At 39.8% G+C, this 14,603-nt stretch overlaps 1 protein-coding gene across 1 annotated transcript in view; it reads left to right on the top strand.

The window, feature by feature from the left end:
* LOC130111127 (frizzled-3-like) overlaps nucleotides 1–14,603 on the top strand; it is an 89,118-nt gene that overhangs the window by 24,885 nt on the left and 49,630 nt on the right. The gene's annotated exons all lie outside the window — the stretch shown is intronic.

Below are 14,603 nucleotides of genomic sequence, written 5' to 3'. Positions count from 1 at the left end.
TAGTAAGGTTTCTAAACCTTTTAACATTTGTAGAAGTTGCCCTCAAGGGAGCCCTTTATCGCCTTTACTTTTTATCCTAGCGATAGAACCATTTGCTATAGCGGTGAGGACACACAGCGATATTTATGGAATTCGAGAGGGACATCTGGAGCACAGGGTAGCACTCTTCGCCGATGATGTGATATTAATGCTTAAAAATCTGCATAAATCTATCCCAGCGCTCCTAAGCCTTATTGAATCATTTGGGAAAATATCTGGTTATAAAGTTAATTACTCCAAATCATCTATAATGTTACTGAATGAAACAGAGAGGAAGAATGGTCTTGTTTATGCTTCTACCTTCAACCCAACAGACACATTTACATATCTGGGAATAAAAATTGTCCCTGAGGTGAATAAGATTGCTCAGTCAAATTATGAGCACATCCTGGACGCTAGTATTGCTTCGATAGAGCGTTGGACATCCTTACCTATTTCAATGATCGGCAGGATTAATATCCTAAAGATGAATATACTTCCCAAATTTCTTTATTTGTTCCAGAATATCCCCCTACCCCCTCCTTCATCTTTGTTCACGAAAATCAAGAAACTGTTTACCAACTTTATTTGGCAAAATAAACGTCCTAGATTACGTCTATCTTTACTTTATCTACCATATGATCGAGGCGGCCTGAAATGTCCAAATATCCAATGGTATTACTGGGCAGCACAATTAAGGTCGATTATGTTTTACTTCTCATCTGGAAGTCCCCCAGCTTGGATTGATCTGGAAGCCTGCTCTGTTAAACCGTGCTTACCATTGCACCTGTATTTGTATTCAGCAGACCGTAAATATCTGAAGAAAAATACAGACAACCCTATAATATTGAATATGATTGATGTTTGGTTCGAAGCTTGTAAGTATTTGAATATAAATATGTCCCGGTCACGCTTCAGTCCTATTTGGGGTAATGCCAATTTCAAACCAGGGCAAAATGATAGGGGATTTAAATTATGGGCTGAAAAGGGGTTAAGGAAAGTACAAGACATGTAAAGGGAGGAGGATGAAGTATTCATGTCCTTTGAGGAAATATCTACCAAGTATGACATTCCAAGGAATCTTTTTTTCAAATATCTTCAGCTAAGGAGTTTTATATCATCCTGTCAAAGCCATTCATTAGACATTCCTACCATTTCTATATTAGAAGTTGCAGTCACAAAACACTGTTATGATAAAGGTTTAATTTCAACTATGTATGACTTATTTGTATCTGGATCTGATGAATCATCAGAGACAAAACTGAGATTATGGGAGGGAGATATAGAGGAGGAAATATCTTTAGAAGAATGGAGTGAGGCATGTAAAGAGGCCCAGAGACAGATAGTTAGCAGCAACCTAAAGCTTCTACAGTATAAATGGCTGATGCGTACATATATAACTCCTGTTAAATTGCACAAGTTTAATGACAATATTCCTGATACCTGTATTAAGTGTAGTGAGGCAAGGGGGACGCTGTTTCACTGTATATGGGAATGTGTGGAAGTGAAAACCTTCTGGCAAGATGTTGTTGATATGATTGATCAAATTTTGTCAAAGAAATTACCATTGAGTCCAAAGCTTTTTATTCTTGGTTTATATCCTACCACCCCACATTTACATAGCAATGAGTTCAGATTTATAGATATGTGTATATTACAAGCAAAACGTGTAATTGCTCTTAATTGGAAAAGTGTTGATGGACCAAGAATTGGTATGTGGGTTAAAGAAATGGCTTCAAACATGTCAATGGAAAAGATAATGTATATTGTTAGACGTAAACAAAGTGTTTTTGATAAAATCTGGGGATTGTTTCTGTACTTCCTAAGACGTAATACTAATGTTGGTAACTTGCTTCATCAAGAACAAGCTCTGGGGGAGTAGAACAACTCTATCTGACTGTTTATATGCGTAAAAGCAACTGGAAAAAAACCACACCCTCTAATCAGTCTGTGAAAGAAATTATTGTTATTATTATTTTATTTTATTATTTTTATTAATTGAATTTTTATCTTTATTATCTTCTTTAACCCTGCTTTGAATTGTATTACTTGTTATAGGGACAGGGTTATGGGGGGGGGGTGAAAATGTTTGCTGCACTGTGCTATTACTTGTTTTGATGTAATTTGCAAACAAAATTCAATAAATATATTGCTTAAAAAAAGCAATAAATAAAGAAACTAGTAAATAAATGAATAAATAAGCAGATAAAGCAAAATCTATTGAAGATTTTTTTTGTAATTTCACAGGAGGGGCATTTGACTCACCAGCGTAGTTAGGTCGTGTGTGTGTGTGTGTGTGTGTGTGTGTGTGTGTGTGTGTGTGTGAGGGTCTTGCTAGCAGTAGTGGAAACTTGGTTTCTTTGTTACACATTTTGACTTATGGATTTGGAATGTATTTGATAAAACAGTTAAATAGATTAGATAAAACTGTGTCCTTTAATTTCTGTCCTGATCAATAAATCCAAAGCCTACCTACTGCGGTCAAAATGTTGTTGTTGTTTTGTTTTTGTTTCTTTGGAGGGGGGGTCTACTTCTTCATTGTGTCTTATGTCCACAGAAATGTGTAATGCATCACCCCTGTGCTCGTGGCATGCACGTGTGTCCTTGTGTGCATGCTGGAAGAACAAGTGATGCAAACTTTTCCCAATGTGCTCTAGAGAGCCACTAGTAGTCAAACGCTCCAATAGATATCTTAAATTGTGTGGATAAGTGAACGAAGGCATATTATTACAGACTTTTTAGTTTCCCAATCACGGTTAAAGAGACCTTTTTTTTTATCTATAAATTGTCAGGCAGTGAGAGAGTTAAGGGGATGAATGCTGATAAATTGGATTTTACTTTGACCTTTTTAAATATGCCCTTCAATTTAAAGACAATGCAAACCACTTTGATAGAAAAGACTAGTTCGTAGTACACTAATTTCCAAATTAATCAATTTTAATGTGCTGCAAATAATTGTAGCACAAGAAAAAATGAGCCAGAAGTCAGTAGGGCAAATGCTTTTTATAGCGACTGAGACGCTCAGAGCTTGTCAAATCCCCCAAGATACCGGAGCTGTGGATCATCAGTTACCCAATATGAGGAAGAAGTGACAGGGGAGATAATTAATGTGCCTCAGTAGCATTTGTGCTTTATTTGATAATAACAGTGGCAACTGAACAGAAAAACAAATGGGAAACATGGAATATAATCTAATCCTCGATGTCATAGGTACACGCAACGTGTTTTAGCCCACTGAGAACCCACCCTGGGGCTCTCAAATATACTGAGATGATTTATGAAGTGAATGTGAGAATAGCCTGTGTTTGTTGGAAACGTGATGGGATTGAATTCTGTGGGAGCTGTGTGTGTGTGTGTGTGTGTGTGTGTGTGTTTGACTAAAACTGAAGGCGTAAAAGAATGAAATGTGTATGTGGGTGGGGGGTGGGTTCTGAGAAGACATTGGTCAGAAAACAAGAAAATAAAGGCCGAGTGACTGACAGGTTTTGTGAGGTCTGTAGCCCATACGGTCTCTGTTGTTTGTGTTTCTCTCGGCGTGAGGTCCTGTCTCTCAAACTAGGGGACTGCTTTTTTTCAGAGCCACCACGAAGACAGCAGGTCCTTACAACAGAGTGTTTGTCCCGAAGCTGTTTGTGTTGTGTTTGTTGTGCTGTGAGAGTGAGTGAGCGTATGAGAGGGAGAGCACTAAAGAGAATTCTTCTTGTTTGGGTTGAGTCGTGCTTTGGCGGACATGAAAGTGTTTGGTTATGCTGTGGCGTTGTGGGTTTGGGCTTTTGGTTGTGTTGCAGAGTTGTGTTGCATTTGTGTGTGTCTTTGTGTTTGAGTGAGGTGTATGACTTGTGTTGTATATTCACAGTGCTCTGTGCTATTCAAGTAGTTGACTACCCCCATTCACTGTGTCAGAAAGCGACAGGTCCTCTTTCAGTTAAGAAAAGTTCCTGTTTATTCCTATTGTGCTGTTGATTATCCTGCCTATTCTGACAGTCTATAGAAGCAGCCTGCCCAAATGAAGCAATAATTTATTCATGCTGAAAACAAAGGCATTGCCTGGCACTCTTATTTGGTACACTGTTCCTATCAAAATAGGCTGTTATTGCTGCTTATCCAGCCTAAGAAAAGCAAGAAAGGAGAGATTCTAATGGGCAGTGGGGAATTTTTGAATTGCACAAATACTAGGCTTAACCCGCATTGAGTCCTCAATGGATATGGCACGATAGCAGTAACAGTCAGTTTTCCATGATACCACGTAATTGTATATGTTGCTTGAACATCACCACCCATGACTGAGGGCTAGCACCATTGGTTATGCGCCAGTGTACTTTGTATTTGTCTTCCATTCATATATCCACCCCTCTCTATCCTTCTATTTTTCCTGCACCCCTTAATGCAACACATCTGTGTGACGTGTACCCGGCATCTGTGTTTTCACTTTATTCAAACTTAGTGGTATTTAATCATGTGCCATGAAGGGTCATGTGAATGTAGGTTTTCATTCCAAGCCAAACTACAGTGGCTGGCTTCACTGATTAGTCCTCTCCTATCTGGTTGAAGCTGTGAACTCGTTTAGTGTAGAGTTGGACTGGACAGAAAACCTGCCTTCACGTAACCCTTAATGGCACATTGTTGAATACCACTGTTTTGACTACTCTTTCTATCCACTCACCTGTTCCACCATCTTTCCCTTGGACCCTTCATCTGCCCCTTTTTCCCTTCATCCATCCTTCCTTTTCCAATGTATCTAGACTATCATTAATCCATCCTTCTATCTACTCCTCATACATCTTGAACTTTTCCAGCCCTATCTCCTTCCACCAGACCGCTATTTATCTTTGGTCCCCCTAATATATCCATAATCTATCCATATGTCTTTCCAAACTTGTATCCCTCAATACGTCCATATCACATGGACTCTGTGCTGTGGTGTGCTATGATCTGCCCAGTTGGCATTGAGTCCAGTGGTGCTTCGCTACAACCAAGCAGTGCTGATAAAAAAGCATAAACATAGGTTATGGCTTGAAACTCTGTGAGGGAGTGTGTATGTGTTTCATTTTATCAACAAAACTATTTTGTATGTTTTTTGCCCAAATTAATATAAAAGTAGTACTGATAATCTTTAACATGTATTTTGCAATCAAAAGAGTATTGATAGATATTGATATTGAAAAGCGGTATCAGTAGTGGTATTGGTATTAATAAAATCCTAACCATACCCATTCCTAGTTGTAGAGCCTAACTAACTAACAGGTGTAGTTTTCTCATGACATGGCTTGCCATTGTACCCCTTTCTCTCTTGTTTTAAGCACTTCTTTCATGGTGATTTGACTTGTGACTTGCTTGACCTGAGCAGTGACTCGACTTGATTTGCTTGAGTCTTAACACAGTGACTTGGGGCTTGCTTGAGACTTGCATATGTGTGATTTACTCCCACCTCTGGATGGTCGTGAAACCAATCTGTTGATAGGAAGTATTAGTCCATCATGATTTGCTGTATTTTCTTTCTGAATAGTCGATTAAAGGTTACACATTGTCCTTTTTGGTACAGCTAATGCCGACTTGCATTGTAAAGCTAGAATTTCTTGCCATTTCACCACCTGTTGACAACAAGAGATAAGATAGCCTGTGGGAATAGGTTGACGTGGCTAGAATAAAGAAAGGCTCAAATGAATGTCTTTTTTTTTTAGATTGGGGTTTGTGAAACCTTAGTATTCAATTTTGGGCAATTTTAATAAACGAACTTCATTTAAACATGATCCTGCATACATCACAAACTACTAATGTGACAATTTTTTTTCAAAATATTTTTGTGATTTCTAATGCAAAGAGCTACAATAGTTTGTTTTACCCAAATAAGCCGAGCCATAGAATATGGGGTTTTGCCTGACTGTAACATTGTGTAAATGTGTATTTGATAGCAGATGGATATGGAGAGGCAGCTTGGATGGTGTTAGAAGTACGTGGGTGCTATTTAATTTAGTTCCGTTGTCACATTCTGTCTTTGTATCTTCCACTGTATCGCTCCATCTACCACATTCTGCTGTATTTTTATATTTAATTTTCTTGAAGGCCCACTTTTGCTGTTTGCTGTCCTCTCGCGTTTTCTTGTTTGTCTCACTTTCTGAATATTCCCTACCCTGGATGTATGATAGAATATAGAATGTGTGTGTGTGTGTGTGTGTGTGTGTGTGTGTGTGTGTGTGTGTGTGTATGTGCACATACGTGCACACAAAAACACTTGCACATATTGGTCTGTATGTGCATGTGAGCATTTGTGTGCGTGTGTCTTGCCCTTCTCACCTCATTCAGATACAATCCTATGAGAGCCTCTGTGAGCCACATCACCTGTTGCCATGGTAGTTAAATAGCCTGAGAAAAAAAGGAAGGAATGAAGGCAGAGAGGGAGAGTAGAGTGAAAGGAAATTGGATGATAAGTACATGTTATAAACTACAGAGAGGAGAGGAAGGTGGCAGGAGGGCTAGTTATAAAAGGAAAGGAAAAGAAAAGTGAGGTAGAATACAGGATTCATTCCTTCTAGCAAAGCCATTAGATAAGAGAAGAAATACAATTTAGTTTTAGCTGATGCTGATGTATATGGTACAGTACACAAGATGCATGATTTTTTCCATTTTTCCAATCATTGGGAAAAGGGGTGCTTTTTGAAAAGGAAAAGGCCCTTATACAGTTGAGTGAGCACGCTTCAATGGATTGCAGTGAAAGTGGTTAAGTGGTCAATCATCATAAACCAAGACGGCAAATTAATTAAAAAGAAAGTTTTTACAATGCACCCCATGAAAATATTGAACTGCCCCAAAAGAAATGGTTAATATACTTTCAAATCCTTTTTTTTAACATACTTGTTAGGAGAGACTGAAGGGATGAGGAAAGTCAGGAAGAAGAGGTGCTAGAAGATGGAAGGATAAGAAAAGGAGAATGTTCAAGGGATTGCAGAGATGCTAATCTAAAAAGAAAAAAATGGAGGAAAGTAGAGAGAAGTAAACATAGATGAATGCAGATGTTAGAGGAGAGGAAGGGAGATCTGAAAGAGCTTGTTGACAACTTATTCCTAGCTATGATTGAAAAGGAAGCAAATGGAAGATGAGAGTAAGAACAGATGAATAAGAGCTATAAAGAGTAGGAGAAGGAGATCGTATAGGGAAATGCCATTAACATACTCGTCTTGCCCTCCTGACTGAGGGAGGGATGGGCAGAGGGATGAATGAACAACAAATGAATGAATGAGGTGGAAAGAGAGTGTGTGAGAAGGCTGCCTCCTTTTCCCCCATTCTTTTCACTGGGCAGTGGAACAGAGGGAAGATTAGAGAGGAGAGCACCATAATTTGTTCCTGTCCTCTATTCACGGCTAACGCCTGTCTCTGTCAAGAGCGTGTGAGAGGAGTGGAGGGGTGGCCGGCACATAGCCAGCCAGATTCTGTGTGCGCGTGTGCATATGTATGTGTCTCTTTGTCTGTGTTCTAGTCTGTATCTCTATTGGTCTTTGTCTCTATCAGGATATCTGTATTTGTGTATGTCTGTCATCCAGTGTTTCTGTGTTTACATTTTTGATCATTTATTTATATATCATGGAGAGAAAATTTGAAAGATTTAGCTATGTAAGCTAATGATTGAGCTAATCAAGCTATGAGCTAATTATTAAACAGAGCTACTGGAGGGAGTATGTGGCAGCAGGGTAAACAATAGTTTGTTGCTACTTGAGTGACAAAATAACAGGAAGAATATATTATTTGGCTAACAGACAGAGACGGAGAGAAAAGACTGAGGGATCATAATTGCCAGAGAGAACAAAAAGCGTGCATTAATCTGTAAGAGAGGGAGGGAAAGAGAGCTCAGAGAATATAATTAGTTTAGAGGAAGGAGATAGATGCATTATCTGTTTAAGGGAGGTGGTCCACAGAGTGAAACAGAAGGATTTGCTTCGAAGAGAAATGGGAGAATTTTGGCCTGAGAACTAGCAGACAGAAAGGAATGATTGAGGATTTACAGCCACAAATCTAATTTAGAGAGGGAGAGAAACTGAGAGAGAGAGAGGGGGGGGGAGAGAGAGAGAGAGAGAGAGAGATCTCAACACTTAAGGGAGAGAGAAAATAACAGGGAGTTTAGGCCTAATAACTCTGTTGAAGAGAGAAAAGGAAGGCTCATTTAGGAATGGGCAGTATGACTATTATACCACGCAACAGTGGAGATTTGGCTTTACTGTATTTTTAACCATGGTAGCCTTTCTCTTTAGTATGTCTGCTGCTATGTTGCAAATCAGCAAGCAGGACTTCTTTACAGCAATACTGGTTTAACATGATTTGGGCAGAACTGCTTTATGTTATTTCCACATGAGAGATACATAGCGGAGGACAAAGTTGTAAATGCAGAGCAGGACATTCCTCAGATGACACAAGATAAGGGAGAAGAACTCATTACGAAACGGGTGCCCCCTCCATTGTATAGACATGGGTTGAGTTTAAAAAAATCTGACACTGACCAGAACAATACACTGCAAACTGTGTCACACAATACATTACCTTCATTTGTCAACTGTTCACTAGATTAGCCAAAGATAAGCATTATCCTATGGTTATTTTATATGTAAATTATTTCTTTAAAGTGAAATCCATATATTGGATACCTTTTCCAAGTGGCATTTTCATAGCAACAACCATTCTATAATGGCTCCTCTATGTACTATTTCTCATTGGTGCTGGTGGGCCCCACCACTCCCGCCAAGTATTTAAATGTAATTGCACACATGCAGAAAATGCATTGAGTCTGCCATAAAAGTATAAGAAGAAGAAACGTGCAGAAGAGCAAATACAGAAGAGCTAGCGATTGGCACTAAGATTCAAATCTTAACATTATCCATCCATTATCAAACCGCTTAACCTGCTCTCAGGGTCACAGGGATGCTGGAGCCTATCCCAGAAATCATTGGGTGGCAGGCAGGGAGACACTCTGGACAGGCTGCCAGGCCCTCACAGGGCCCAAATCTTAACATTATGCAACATTGAATTACGTTTAATTAAATATGTGATATGGCTAGATATGTTGCTTAATATTCCTGTGTTGATGACATTGTTGACCAGTCTCCTTTAACCAAAATATGTATGCCACCGCTGGATTATCATCTCAATGCACTCCTATTGCTATAGTGCACAGGGCAAACCATGCCGGTTTTACATCAAACTGGCGACCGTCGAAAATTGTGATTTGTGAACGTAGTATTTGAATGAACTACTGTGACCACTAGATGTCCTCAAATCCACCAAAACTGAAGAAATTGAGGATAACCTATTTAAAGCTGTAATCCACGACTTTTCTTACTATTCTATTCATTTGAAACACGATGACAATGTGGCAATTCTGCTGGACAGATAATCAATACTACCATAGAACAAAGTTATAATATAGTTCAACGTAGGAGGCAGTGAGAAATAGACCTGTTGCAGTTGATTCACTCAGACTACAAACAAGGTGTAAGCAGCCATTGCCGCTTATGCGCCGTCAGCTCAGTCCACACCCTTGTAAAAAATTGCATCCTCGGACAAAAGCTAACGCAGGAAGTCTACTGCATCGGCGGGTCGGTGGACTGTCAAAAAAAAAAATTCCATGACAGGCCCGGTGTATCTGTCATTGGGGGTGCGCATGAGAGCGTGTTGCGTCCGTTTTCCGGGACTGGGTTTACTGGCCAATCACAACCAAGTTAGTTAATAGGCGTACATTCTAGACGCTCTAAACTGGCCACTGGTGGCATCCCCCTGGTGCCGTGTCCCCCCACACTGGGAGCCTCCATCCATCGGTGTATGATCTTCTACTGCACCCATTCCACAGCCACCTTCTGTTCTGAATGTGGGTGATTCAATCATCAGGGACGTCAGGTCGAACAGAGCTGCAAACACGTTGCTTTTCAGGTGCCCAAGGTAAATGACATTGTGGTAGAACTTTCTAGTCTGCTATCCCAATATACCTCTGTTGATAACATTGTCATTCACGTTGGCACAAATGACATTTCACGGCAGCAGTCATAGCTTTTAAAATCGGATTTCATGCGTCTTTTTAACCTTCTAAAATTTAGTAAGAAGGAAGTTGTTTTTTTTTATCTCTGGTCTACTTCCTACTTTCGGCCGGGGCATTGGTCGTTTTAGCAGACTTTTGCAGCTTCGTACCCGGCTTCAGTTGTAGTGCTCTCGTTTACAACTTGGTTTTATTGAACATTTTAATCTGTTCTGGAAGCGCTCTTCTATTTTTAAACGTCATGGACTCCATCCAAATCGAGCAGGCTCACGAATGCTGACTGCAGACGTGTTTTATTCCATTGTCTCCAACTCTCGTGTTTGTGCTATGGACAACATTTGGTGCCCGCACACAGGTGCGGACAGTTCCGTCACAGATTGACGTCAACAGAAGCAGAGTGGTTTCAATTTTGGTTCCGTTGTAAACCATACTTATTTATTCAAGTCCTTTGGTGAGTTCGATCCATTATACTAATGACTGTCACTCTGCCATACTAATTCCTGTAATAATAAACCATAGACACAGACCCCGTAATCTCCCTGTAACATACAGGGAGCTAAACAATTTGTTGCCAGTTCGGACTTCAGTTATCAGTCCCCCACAAAGCCATGCACCTCGGACAATAAAAATGGCTTTATTAAACGTCAGGTCTCTAACTAATAAGTCATTTTTAGTTAATGAGCTTATAAGTACCTATAACCTGGACTTCACCCTACTGACCGAGACCTGGCTGGATAGAAATGGCGCAGTCGCGCTCATTGAGACTGCACCTCCTGGCTTCAAATTAATCCATACCACCAGATCTTATAAGAAAGGCGATGGAATAGCTGCTGTCTTCTCTGATTCCTATAGCTGCAAGGAAATCCCCCTCCGGGAATTCACGTCTTTTGAATACCTTGCTCTTACTTGTAATGTTACGATTTTAATAATTACTGTCTATCGGCCACCAAAATCTAAACATGGCTTTCTAGATGAATTTTCGGAGCTACTGTCTATGGTTTCCACTGATTATGATTGTTTCATCAGCTTGGGTGATTTTAATGTTCATGTGGACAATCAAACAGACCCCGATGCTAGAAATCTAATTAGCTTACTGGAGGCATTTGCTCTCACTCAGCATGTTTCTGGACCCACCCACAATAAGGGGCATACTCTAGACTTGGTCATATCAAAAGGACTTAATATTACTGTACCCTGTGTTGCTATCTCAGATCACTGTTTTATATTTTTTTGATGTGCCTGCTTTTCCTGCACAACAAAAGAGTACTCAAATAATCAAAAAACGCTTCATTGAATAATACAATTGAAACCTTTCAGAAAACTGTAAATGAGTTGTCGCCGTTCATGCCATCACAAACTGAGGATCTTGTGAACAACTTCAACTCAAAAATACGAAATAACTTTGACAACATTGCACCTGTTGAAACTAAAAACATAGAAAAACAAAAAGCCCGCTGGAGAAGTGGAGTGGTTGTTAGTTAGCTTAAGAGAGACTGTCGCCAGGCAGAATGACAGTGGAGAAAGGCAAAACTTCAGGTTCACCATGAAATTTACAAGGATAGACTGAACAAGTACAGCAAAGAAATTAAACAGGACAGTCTTTTTTCTCTAAAATCATTAATGAAAATATTAACAATAGAAATTACTTTACTATTAACCGATTTATTAATTCACCATCTCCAAACCCATCAGAGATGCTGTCCACTGAAAAATGTGAGCAATTCGCTACATTCTTCAATAGCAAAATTATTGCCATTAGACCGAACATTAGTGCCTCAAGATTCAGTAATGAATCTACCCTCCAGTTCTCCAGAAATATCACGGGCGCCATGTCTCACTTTGACACTCTAGACCTTAAAAGTCTAGACAATATTGTTAGGCAGGTCAGGTCGTCCATCTGCTGCTTGGATCCTCTCCCTACCAATTTTTTTTTAAATGTTTGTAATTGCTTAGCACATGATGTTTTAGAAATTATTAACTACTCTCTTCAGGCAGGTATATTTCCTGCAGCACTTAAGACAGCTGTCGTTAAACCACTTCTGAAGAAGCGTAATCTTGATGCGACAGTTATTGCCAAGCCCATCTCCAACTTACCATTCCTCAGCAAAATCCTTTAAAAAACAGTTTATTCTCAAGTTAATAACTATTTAATATCTAACAAGCTTCTAGGCATTTATCAGTCAAGTTTTCGATCTCACCATAGCACAGAAACAGCACTTATCAAAGCTGTGAACGATCTGCATATGAAGACAGATTCTAATAAATTGTCTGTTCTTGTGCGGATCTCAGTGCAGCCTTCAACACTGTTGATCCTGATATTTTGCTAGAGAGATTACAAAAATTGGTCGGCCTTTCTGGCCCGGTTCTCAACTGGTTTAGAACATACCTTCAGGACAGGCAGTTCTTTGTGTCTATTGGAGACTTTTACTCAGACAAAGTGGGTATAATGTGTGGGGTACCCCAAGGTTCGATTCTTGGACCACTACTATTCAATCTCTATATGCTCCCACTTGCCCATGTTATACAGAAGCACAAAATAAATTACCATAATTATGCACATGATTCACAACTGTACATATCCCTGTCTCCTGATGACCTAGATCCCATACATTCCCTAATTCAGTGTATTGATGATATCAATCTATGGATGTCAGATAACTTTTTACAACTGAACAAAGACAAGACAGAAATACTTATTTTTGGTGCAAAGACACAGAGAATTGCAGCCTCATCTCAGCTCTCTGTCTCTGGAGTGCAAAAGTGAAGCTAGAAATCTCGGTGTAATCATAGACAGTTATCTAAATTTTAAGAGCCACATCAAAGATCAGCCTTCTACCATCTTAAAAACATTTCAAAACTAAGGGGCTTTCTATCAATATCAGACTGTGTGAAATTAATCCATGCATTTATAACAAGTACACTAGACTACTGCAATGGACTATTCACCGGCCTCCCAAAATCAATTGTGTGCCAACTACAGTTAATTCAAAATGCAGCAGCACGTGTTCTCACCAGAACTAAAAATTATGAGCACAGTACACCTGTTCTTAGATCTCTGCACTGGCTCCCTGTCAAAACTAGAATTGATTTTAAAATTCTGTTAATTGTATACAAAGCGCTAAATGGCCTTGCACCACACTATATAAAAGACATGTTAATTCCTTACAAACCAGCAAGAACTCTCAGGTGCAATTGCAGTGGTCTTTTAACCATCCCCCGTGCTAGGTCTAGAGCAGGGGAAGCTACATTTTCTATTTACGCTCCAAGTAGATGGAACGCCCTGCCTGAGGACCTGAGAGAGGCCCCCACACTGGACACATTTAAAAGCAGGTTAAAAACATTACGTTTTAAAACAGCCTACAGCTAAATTCATAGTGTGTGTGAGAGTGTTTTATATATTTTGCTATTTTTATATAGTCTGCTCTGTTGTTACTTTTAATTAATCAGTGTTTATGGCACTTTTATTTATTTTACTCAGTTTTAAACTTTTATAAAATTTGCCTGTACTTTTTTTTGTGAGGGGTTAGTTTTATTGTTTTATTATGTGAGGCACTTTGCATTACATTTGTTTGTATGAAAAGTGCTATACAAACAAAATCTGATAGATTGATTGATTGGTTGATTGGTTGATTGAGATGGCCAACAAAAGCCATGGACAAGAAAATGTCAAAAAGTAAAGGAGGCCCTGTGATGGCCTGGCGGCCTGTCCAGGGTGTCTACCCGCCTGCCGCCCAATGACTGCTGGGATAGGCTCCAGCATCCCTGCGACCCTGAGAGTAGGATAAGTGGTTTGGATAATGGATGGATGGGTGGGGCCGAAAAAATTAGAGGAAAAAAAAAGAATGAGGCATTGAGTCACAGGCTTCCAAATGTAAACAAGCACAAAACCGTCCAGACCCACGGCACACCTTTGCTGCGCGTGTAGGTGGAGCAAGGCAGTGTTCAATGAGAAAATCGGGGGACCAGCAAGTAACGATTACATTCCAGGGATTAGTCATATCCTACAAGTGTCATGAGTAAAACTAGCTAACTTTTTAGCTAGCTAGCTATAGCATGTCCTGATCTCTGCAACGTTATTTGTTGTCCTCCGTGTGTCCATACATCAGTTGTTAGCTAGCTAGGGCATGTCCTCACAATTGTAACGTATTTGTTGTCCTCCGTGTGTCCATACATCAGTTGCGAGCATGTTCTACTAAACGTCCCTCTCGGTCTCGGGTCTTTGCGACGCCCACGGCAGCAGTTGCACGCGCGCCGTGGGGAAAAAATTGACATAGTGTTTGGACGTTGTTGCAAGTGTAGGTGCATATAAATAACAGACAGAGTCGGGCTGTGTCGCTTAGTAACATGTATTCACCGGCTGTGCCCATAACGCAACTGAGGCATGTTACACAGGGCAAGTATACATCAATCAGTGCCCCCAGGGGGAGCTGTTGGCTGCATAACATTACCCTACAACATCTCCCTTCCTTTCGTAGAATACAATACCAAATAATATAATGGATAGCATTAGCCATTAGAACATTAGTGCTCATATCCCAATATTAAAATAGTGCAATGGAAATAGTGCATC

The sequence above is a fragment of the Lampris incognitus genome, chromosome 4 (assembly GCF_029633865.1).
Source record: "Lampris incognitus isolate fLamInc1 chromosome 4, fLamInc1.hap2, whole genome shotgun sequence".
In the NCBI taxonomy this organism is placed as follows: Eukaryota; Metazoa; Chordata; class Actinopteri; order Lampriformes; family Lampridae; genus Lampris; species Lampris incognitus.
The sequence above is the reverse complement of the archived record's forward strand: the minus strand, read 5'-3'. Positions and strand labels throughout refer to the sequence as shown.